General features: G+C 45.0%; 1 protein-coding gene across 2 annotated transcripts in view; it reads right to left on the minus strand.

Moving 5' to 3' along the window:
- Window positions 1–9,308, minus strand: part of LOC145415100 (uncharacterized) — a 108,022-nt gene extending 98,714 nt beyond the window's left edge. For both annotated transcript variants that reach the window (XM_080284515.1, XM_080284514.1), the window contains exon 1: window positions 9,102–9,308. The gene's annotated coding sequence lies outside the window, so the exon portion shown is untranslated. The remainder of the gene's footprint in view (window positions 1–9,101) is intronic.
- Between the last annotated feature and the right edge of the window lie 201 nt (window positions 9,309–9,509).

Here is a 9,509-nt window from a genome sequence, read left to right on the forward strand (position 1 = left end):
GGATGGCAGGGAGGGAGGAAGGATGGGAGAGGGGCGAGGAGGTAGGGAGAAATATGGGCGAGACAAGGGTGAGGCGGGGCAAAACGGAAGGAAGAAGAGGAGAATGAGGCAAGGAGAAAATGAAATATAGCAAGGTAAACTAACTGGAAGCAAAACAGGGCGAGGCAGGGATAAGGTAAAGAAGTGAAGCAGGGGAGCTGACAAGCGGGAGAAACAGGTCGGGGCAGGGAAATGAGAGGTAAAATAGAGCAGGAAATGAGAGAGGAAAAGCGAGAAAATTGTCTGGGAGTGAAAGAGGGACAGCCAGGGAAAGGAGAAACGTGGAGAGATAGCAAAAGCAAGAGAGGAAGAGGCAATGACGGGAAAGTAGGCTGAGACAGGAAAAATGAGGGAGGGAGAGGTTAGACGTGAAAGGTAGGGTGATATACGAAAAGTGAGAGAGGAAAGGGAGAGAGAGGTTGAGACAGAAAAGTGAGAGACGGGACGGAGAAACAGGATGCGACAGGAAAAGTGGGAGAGGGAAAGGAGAGACAGGGTGAGGTAGGAAAAGTGATTAAGGGGAAGTACTCGCAGGGTGAGGTAGAAAAAAGTGACAAGAGAAACGAGAGACGGGGTAAGACAGGAAGAGTGAGAGAGGGAAAGGAGAGGCAGCGTGAGATAATAAAAGGGAGAGGCAGTGAGAAAAATGAGAGAGGGAGTGGCAGGAAAAAGAAGCAGAGTGAGACAAAGTCACGGAGAAAAAGGCATTAGATAGAAAAAAAACAGGTTGAGATAGGAAAAGTGGCTGAATCGGTAGAGAGGCGGCCTGCAGTCCTGATGGACCCAGTTTCGAATCCTGGCTGGGGCAGGGAACAGTTTAAGGATTTGAATTTCATAAAATCAGACTTTCCTGATCTACCAGATAACCCGCCGACATGTCATAAAAGTACCCCCGCTAATACCAATACACCAGTCCTGTATGAGACAGCCCTAGCATGTATTCAATATGGACGGTGGGTGTTAGCGCCGAAGTGGTGACATGTGGAGAGGTGTATGGTATGTAGGAGGACTACTTGGCCTTGAGAGCAGGCTGCGAAGCCTATGCTCAGAGTCGGACACACAAAAAAAAAAAACAATGGAAAGTTGACAGCAATAAATTTACTGGTTCTTTCGAGACTGTTTGTTAAAGGATAGTTTATAACTGATGTACTCGTAACTATTATATCCGTAACAGACAAGGATAGGAAAGCAGGTAGGTTCCCCCCACCGACCAAACTCTTCAGCCGAAGCAGACAGGAAATAATGAGATGGGCCTCCATGCAGTATAGTAATGTTCTCATGGAAATTTCACAGGAAACGATGGAAGGAGACCATATTTTATGCTATTTTAACTTGCAAAAGAAACACATCTAGACAACTTAAGGAACATATTGCTGGTATTCTCTGGCTGCCGGTACGCCCTCCTTGTTTTGAACTGCAAGACATCTTAATTCATGAATGTATTATTCAGAAGTGAGCATACTTAGCTGGGGTTTAGAAGACAACTAATTATCCAGGCTGTTTTTAAATGTTAGGACTATATGAGAGTTAGCCACATAAGGAGGCAACTTGTTCCATACATTTACAACTCTAATGAAGAAGAAGTGCATAGCTTCATGTGCAGAGAAACGGTTGCCAACGATGTTATGTCCATTGCTTCAAGTATAGTTCAACCAATCTACTGTCAAGTTCCTTTCGACATCCGTATTGTTAATCATGTCCTTTGGAAATTTGTATATCTGAATTAGATCCCCCCGTAGTCTGCACTTACGGTAAAGAGATTCATTTCTTCTAACCGTTCTTCGTATCGTCTTTTTCTCAGTCCTTTCCCAAGTTTCAGAGAGGGAGAGGCAAGAGATAGGGTGAAACAGGAAAGTGAAGGAGGGAGAGGCAGGGAAAGTCGACAAAGGGGGAAGAGACGTGAGACAGGGAAACTAAGTGTAAATACAGCAGAGAAACAGAGGGGAAAGGAGGAAGACTGAGGCGGGGTATGGACAGAGAGGTGAATGACAAGGAAGTTAAAGAGACAAGGTAAAGAAAGGAGTGAATGAGAGAAGGGAAAGGTAGGGAAGTTAAAAAGGCGGATTGTAGAAAGGAGTGAAAAAGAGGCAGGGTGATCGAAGTAGAGTGAGAAACAGGGCAGGGTTGGGGAAAGGAAGGCAAAGAACTGGATAGGAAATTGAAAGTAAGAGAAGTCAGGATGAGTGTAGCAGAGTAAGGTAAAAGGAAACAGTGAAGAGAACGTGAGAGAGAGAGAGAGAGAGACAGACAGACAGACAGACAGACAGACGGAGAAGGGGAGAGAGAGAGAGAGAGAGAGAGAGAGAGAGAGAGAGACAGACAGACAGACAGACAGACAGAATGAACCAGGAAGAATGAGGAAGAGAGTGAATCAGTGGAGCAGGAATGAGACAAAGCTAATAAAGTGAGGACTTTAAAAACGAAATAAAAAAGAAAATGCTGCGAAGAAAAGAGAGAGAGAAAGAGGAGGGGGAGAGGAAGACAGGGCAAACAGCCAGGAAAAAGCAGGGAAGGAAGGCAGGTGGTGGTAGGGTGAGGCAGGGGGTGCAGAGTGATGCAGAGATGTGCAGGGGGTGGTAGGGTGAGGCAGGGGGTACAGAGTGAGGCAGAGAAGTGCAGAGAATGGTAGGGTGAGGCAGGGAGAAACAGAGGATGGCAGGATGAGGCAGAGCTGGGGAAGTGAGGCAAGAAGGCAGTAGCATGAAGCAAGGAGAGGCATGAGTGACAGGAAAGGCAGGGGATTGCATGATGAACCAGTCAGGTCAGGTGAGGGAGGGGAGGGGATAGTGAGACAGGGAGAATCAGTGACAGGCAGGGGTGGTAAGGAGGATATGATAGGGCAGAGAACAGTAGGGGAGACAGAGGAAGGCAGGGGAAGGAAGAGAAATAGGAAGAGACCAAAGATAGCTCTCTAGATATCTGTGGTTCTGACAATACCTAATGCATGTGTTTATCGTGTCTATTTTGGTGCCCTTAACAGCCAATATTGGATGGACGGGTATATCTAGTGGTGATGTAGGTATACTGTTCTGCTTGCTAGTAGGAGAGAGAGAGAGAGAGAGAGAGAGAGAGAGGGGGGGGGAGAGAGGGGGAGGTTAAAGGGGAGAGAAAGAGAAAGAGGGGGGGCAGGGGGAGACATAGAAAGGCAGTGAGAGGCAAGCAAATGCGATGGTGCCAGGGAGAGTGAGCCAAAAAGAAGCAGAAAAGCAAGGTGAGGCAGGATTAGGCAGTATGTCCGGAGAGGCAGCAGCAGGAGCAGAGAAGGGGGCAGGCAGGGGTAAGGCAAGACGTCAATAGAAAGGCTAGGGAAGGAATCTGAAGGGGGAAAGAGGAAATACAGAGTGAGGCTGGGAGATGAAATGAAGAGAGAGACAGAGAGAGATACAGAGAGAGTAGGGAGAGGAAAGGTAAGGTAGGATAAGGCATAGGTGAGGCAGGGGAGGGAAAGTAAGATAGAGATGGTAGAAACTGAGGCAGAGAAAGGTAGGGTATTACAGTGATGCAAGGTGAGGTAGAGATGAGAAAGATCGAGACAGGGAAAGGTAGCGTATGACAGTGAGGCAGGTTGAGGCACAGAAAAAGAGAGTAGGGCAGCGAGGCAGGGTGAGGCGAGAAAAAGAGAGTAGGGCCATGAAGCAGAGGTCGGGTATAATTAGGCAGGAAATAGAATGCTAGGGCACTGAGTTAGGATGAGGAAAAGATAAGACTTATTGAGGAAAAGAAAAGGAAGGTATGGCAGTGAGACAGGGTGATGCAGAGATGGAACAGGCTGAGGCAGAGAGATTAGGGCAGTGAGACAAGGTGAGGAAGAGGTGAGACACACTGAGACAAAGAGAGGGTGAGTAGGACAGTGAGGGAGGGTGAAGCAGAGTGAGGTAGAGATGAGACAGACTCAGACAGGGCAAAGGAGAATAGGACAGTGAGGCTGAGTGGGGCATAGATAAAATGGACTGAGGTAGGGCAAGGGAGAGTAGGGCAGTGAGAAAGTGAGGCAGGGAAAAGCAGAGTACTGTTGTGAGGCAAGGTGAGGCAGAGATGAGGCAGGAAAAGGAGAGTACTGTTGTAAGGCAGGGTGAGGCAGAAATAAGAGTGAGTGAGGCCGGAGAAAAGAGAGTAGAGCAGCGAGGCAGGGTGAGCCAGAGAAATGGAGAGTAGGGCAGTGAGGCAGGGTAGGGTGTAGGCGTGAGGAGTGAACACAGCAGACGTCCTTGCTGTGATCTCTCAGCTGGGCTTGTGTCTTGGCTGTGGCCTCCATATTATTTTGGTAGCATAATGTACATCAACTACACTATCACCGCGCCGCCTACATCCTCGCTACACACTCCTACTACACCTTATTGCCATTTACACCTTTATTGAACTATCGTATTACCGGCTGCCGTCCCGCGATACTCTTAATTTATAAGCTACTCACTCACTGGATTAAGTACACTCTCATTGCATCGAATACGCTATTACCGTACCATATACTGTGTCCAATTCTGGGCACAGACCGATTGTTCCTTCCTGAGCCACAGCAATCTTCTTATGTCATAGACCTTCACATGTCATTACTTACTCACTAATACCACCGTCCACATTAAATACATGTTACGACTGTCTCATTTACGATTACTGTAGTCCCAGGGACGTTTTTGTGGCATGTCTTTTGGTCTTGTTGAAGATAAGTAAAGTTTGCTTTTGAGATATATAATCACACTATTTTGCATCCCTGTATGAGATGGAACTTGCATCCTTTCAAACAGGGGACCACACTTTCTTTACACAATGTATCTTTATTTGAATCTGTATCGTCAGCATGATGTCCATCGCAGGACCGGACTTCTCCAATGAGAGAGGATCAAAGCCTGAATCGATGGCTCATTGCTGGCAAAGATCGAATCGAAAGCTGCGTTTGTTGAGAGAGTAGTGCACAGAAAAAGAAGTGGGTTATGTTAATATGGTAATGTTTGTGTGAGTGTGTGTGTATATCAGTCTGTATGTGTCATCGCTATGAATCACCAGGAGTGCAAGCATGTGACAGCATTTGACATGACATAATCACAACACCCACTTGAATGACCCACGGAAGAGTGTCAAACCCAAACATATCAGGCGTAGATCCAAAGGCAAACACTATACTTTTGAGCAACAACACCAACTTCTCAGTTTGATGATGCAGTTTATATTTTAATCAGTCCACCACCGAGCGATTTTATTCAACTCAAAAATAATCTCTTGTTCTGGAGAGGTTAATGAATACTGTATTTAACTCTTCCAGTTCAGAACGTCTTCACTGAACTAAACCAGTTCGTGTTAAGATTGCAAGAATATAGTATGAAATACGTCCTTTGAATAAAGACGAATGTATCTTCCTTCCATCCAATACACCCGCTGCACTATCATTAAAATAAACAATACCTTGCATGCAGTCAGTACACCCTCACTCATATCAAAACTTGCTCCTCTGTTACCAAGCATTTTCAATCGCCATGCATTATCCGAAACATAACCTGTTCAACCCCAGAATGTCATTCATTATATTCTTGCCGCTACCACACTGTTTCACTCAGCTTGGCAGAGCACCGTAATAATGAATGGGTTAATAGAAGCTATCTACGTCTTACCCTTAGAGTTAGAAAAATCTATCCCTAACTAAATAAGGTTGTCTAAAGACAGAAAGTACCGGTACTGAAAGTAAGGAGCATAATCATGTGGAGGACGTTAATGGCTACAGTTACAGCAAACAAAAAATGTAGATTTTCTTTCTGCATATCCTGTGATATAATAGCCTATGATAGACTAGTTCATTCACATTCACTTGTTGCAGATGTTCCTTTGCAGTTTAGTTCACGTAGTTCACTGGGAGAAGATGACAGTGCTACAGTTCTGCGTCCTTTCCAGCTCATTCTTTTTTTTTTTTTTTTTTTTTTTTTTGTCTCTAGTATCTTATTCAAGTGTCATTCTGTTGTTACTAATAACCACTCAGGATAGATAGACAGCAGTTTTAGGCTTATTTAGTGCGAAGAGTCAGTTTTTATTGTCTACCATTCGATCGTCTCTGCAACATTTCCAGGACATGATATACTTTCTACACAGCAAGGTTATTGTTTTCGCTTCTTTTGCCACTTCTATCCTAACCTCCATCAAGTGCCCATGTCAAACCAATCGATCTTTTACTGTGGCTTGTCTTTTGTACCTTTTTGCACACATCTGCACTATACTATCACTACAGTGCTCTCCGCCCATTACTGTGCACAGCGTACTGTCACACACACACACACACACACACACACACACACACACACACACACACACACACACACACATTCCTTCCATTCACCTCTATCCTCTTCCTGTTTTCGCCTTCTCTTTCCCCTCTAAATATGCTTTCCCATCATTTCCCTCCCCTCAGACTCGCTCTATCTCCCCCTCCCCCTCCCCTCCTTCCCCTCCTGACACGCATAAATTCACCCCTTCCCCCTTGACACACATAATCCTCCTCCACCTCCTCCTCACCAACACTCCTTTCCCCTCTTCCTCCTCCTCCCCTCTCCCCCCTCCCCCCTCCCTCAGCTCTTCTCACACTGTCCATCTCTCCCTTCTCCCTTCCACCATACTCTCTTTCTCTCCCCTCCCCTCACGTCTCCCCCACATCATCTCTTTCCCTCATCTCACTCTCCTCATTTCTCCCCTCATGCTCTCTTTTTACTTTCGCTCTCTCGACTCCCCTCACATCACACTCTCTTCTCTCCTCCCCTTCCCTCCTCTAACCTACTTTCACACTTTTTCCCCTCTCCTTCCTTTCCCTCCCCTTCCCCTCACACGCTCCTTCTCTTTCTCACGCCTTCTACTCACACTCTATCTCTTCCCTCCTCCTTCCCTCACACTCTCCCATTCTCTCCTCCCTTTCCATTTCAAACTATCCCTTCCCTCTACCTTTCTCTACCTTCTCCCATCCTTCACACTCTTTTTCCCTCCTCTATTCTCCTCTCCTCTCCTCTCTTTTCCTCCTTTTCCCTCTCCTTCTCCTTCCTTTACACTCTCAGTCTTTCCACAATGTCACAAAATCCTCTCTTCAATAATAAATTAATCTGTAAATAAATAATGTATAAATAAATGGACAGAAGTCAGTCAAGCACTCAGTCAACTCTCCTCCAGGCCGATTACTTCACCTTAGGAGGAACCACAGAGGCTCCCTGGGTTCCTGAATAAATGATTTCCTTAACTCCATCAGCCCCAGGACGCCATTCTCATTTTATATTTGTTATCAGTCAGTTTTAGTTATGTTAGGAATTTTTATGTATTTATTTATTTATTTCATATTTATGCACTCGTGAGATTATATACGGCTTTCCATTTACCCCTATAGCAAAAGGGGTCTTGGAGAGGGACGCCTTCCTGCGGTGGCACCAACACACCCATTCGGCTCCACTGCCTGGTTATACAAACGTCCCTCATCTCCCTCCTTTTCCCCCCAAATGAGTGGGGTGGACTGCAAGAGGGGGGCAGATTATTCCTGTAGTCCACTGGGTTCATGTTTCAGATGAACCTACAACAACAACAACAACAACAACATCAACAATAACAACAACAATAACAATTACTACTACTACTACTACTACTACTACTACTACCATCACCACCACCACCACCACCACCACTACTACTACTGCTACTACTTCTACCGTTACTATTGCTACTGTTACAGGTACTGTTGCTGCTAGTATTATGCTACTACTATGCCATTACTACTACTACTACTACTACTGCTACTACTACTACTACTGTTACTACTATTCCTATCATTTTTACTACTACTACTACTACTATTACTACTACTACTGCTACTGCTACTACTACTATTATTATAACTCTTACTATTACTGCTACTACTACTACTACTACTACAACTACTGCTTCTACTGCTACTACTACTATTACGACTACTACTACTATTACTACTACTATCGGTGATGAAGGCAGATCCATTGGAAAGTCAAAGGAAACATAAAAATCCTGGCAATCAAAATAGCTTGTGTTATTGAGGTCGGTATTTAGGTATTTACAGTTAAAAATCATTCGATACCTCTATGAATGCATGAAAGTTAATCCCGTTCTTTTTATCAATCTTTCATATTCTTTTTTTTTTCTCTTTATGATATTTCCGGGTGTACACGTAAGAGATGTGGAATGTAAGAGGATACGCTGGACATAAAAAGCGAACGAGGGGAGGGGAGGAACGTCGATAAAAAAGAGGGAATGTGAGGGGAAGGAAGGAAAGAGAAAATAACCAGATGAGCGACGGCAGATATTTTGATAAAGGAAGGAAAGAGTAAATATTGTAGAGGGATGCAGGTATAGAAAACTGAGACTATGGGAGGAAGGGCAAAGAAAGTGGAGGAGGGAGGCTATATGTATTGGGTTGGAGAGGGTAGGAGGGAAAGAGGAAAAAAGACTGGAGATGGAGCAGTCAGATGAAATGGAAGGGTAGAGAGAGAGAGAGAGAGAGAGAGAGAGAGAGAGAGTAACATAAGGACGATGATCTAAGAATATGTGAGAAACTAGAGAGAAAAAAATCATATAGACACCAAGAAACAAAGGAAAAGAGGAAGAGTAAAAGGAGGGAGAGTACTGTAAGAAAATTGAGAATGATGTCACGAAGGGAAGAAAGATCAGAGTCACAAAGGAAGAAAGATTATCACAGTGATGATGGAGTAAGGATGGATTTATACTGAACAAACACAGTTAACATATTTGCCACTTTTACGAGCCTTTTGTAATTACACTCACCTCATGTTCTAATGTAATATTATACACATAGTCAAAATATGGGGAAAAAATAATAGTAAGCTCATTTTAGTGCTAAACGCAGCAACAAACTTCCTAGCCAACTGAGTTCCGCTAACTCTTGGTCATTCGGCATACTAGACGGCTATCATGTTAGTCGTTTTCTGCCATACTAGAGACAGATTAATAAGAGCAGAAATATAAATACCAGAGAAATGAAGGAAAGGAATAGAAACGACGATGAAGACTTAAAACAGATTCAGTGGAAGCTGACAAAACTCCTCCTCCCTTACCTTCTTCACTTTCCTCTTGACGTCAGACCCTGTTCCTCCTCCTCCTCTTCCTCTTCTTCCTTTTCTGCCCCCTTCTTCTTCGCACGCAAGTATTTCACAACCCGCGCTGTGTCTCTCGTTCACTCAATCACACGCGCGTGCACTCCGCTTTTCTGTATATCGCGAGAGGTACTTCTTTGAACGAACTCACCTGCACACCGGGTTAGCCAACTCTCTCACACTCTCTCACTCTCGCTCTCTCTCGCCGTGTAAGTTGGGAGTGAGAGAGAGGGGGGTGAGAGGGTGTGATGGGTGGGTGGGTCCTGGGCAGGGAGGAAAGGGGGAGGGGGGAAAGGGGAGGAGGAAAGGTGAGGAGAGGGGTGGCACTGGGGACGGGAGGGAAGCGAAGGGAACGGGCTGGTTGGTGGT

The sequence above is a fragment of the Coenobita brevimanus genome, chromosome 101 (genome assembly GCF_032717465.1).
Source record: "Coenobita brevimanus isolate Jiangsu-jjx chromosome 101, ASM3271746v2, whole genome shotgun sequence".
NCBI classification, from domain to species: Eukaryota; Metazoa; Arthropoda; class Malacostraca; order Decapoda; family Coenobitidae; genus Coenobita; species Coenobita brevimanus.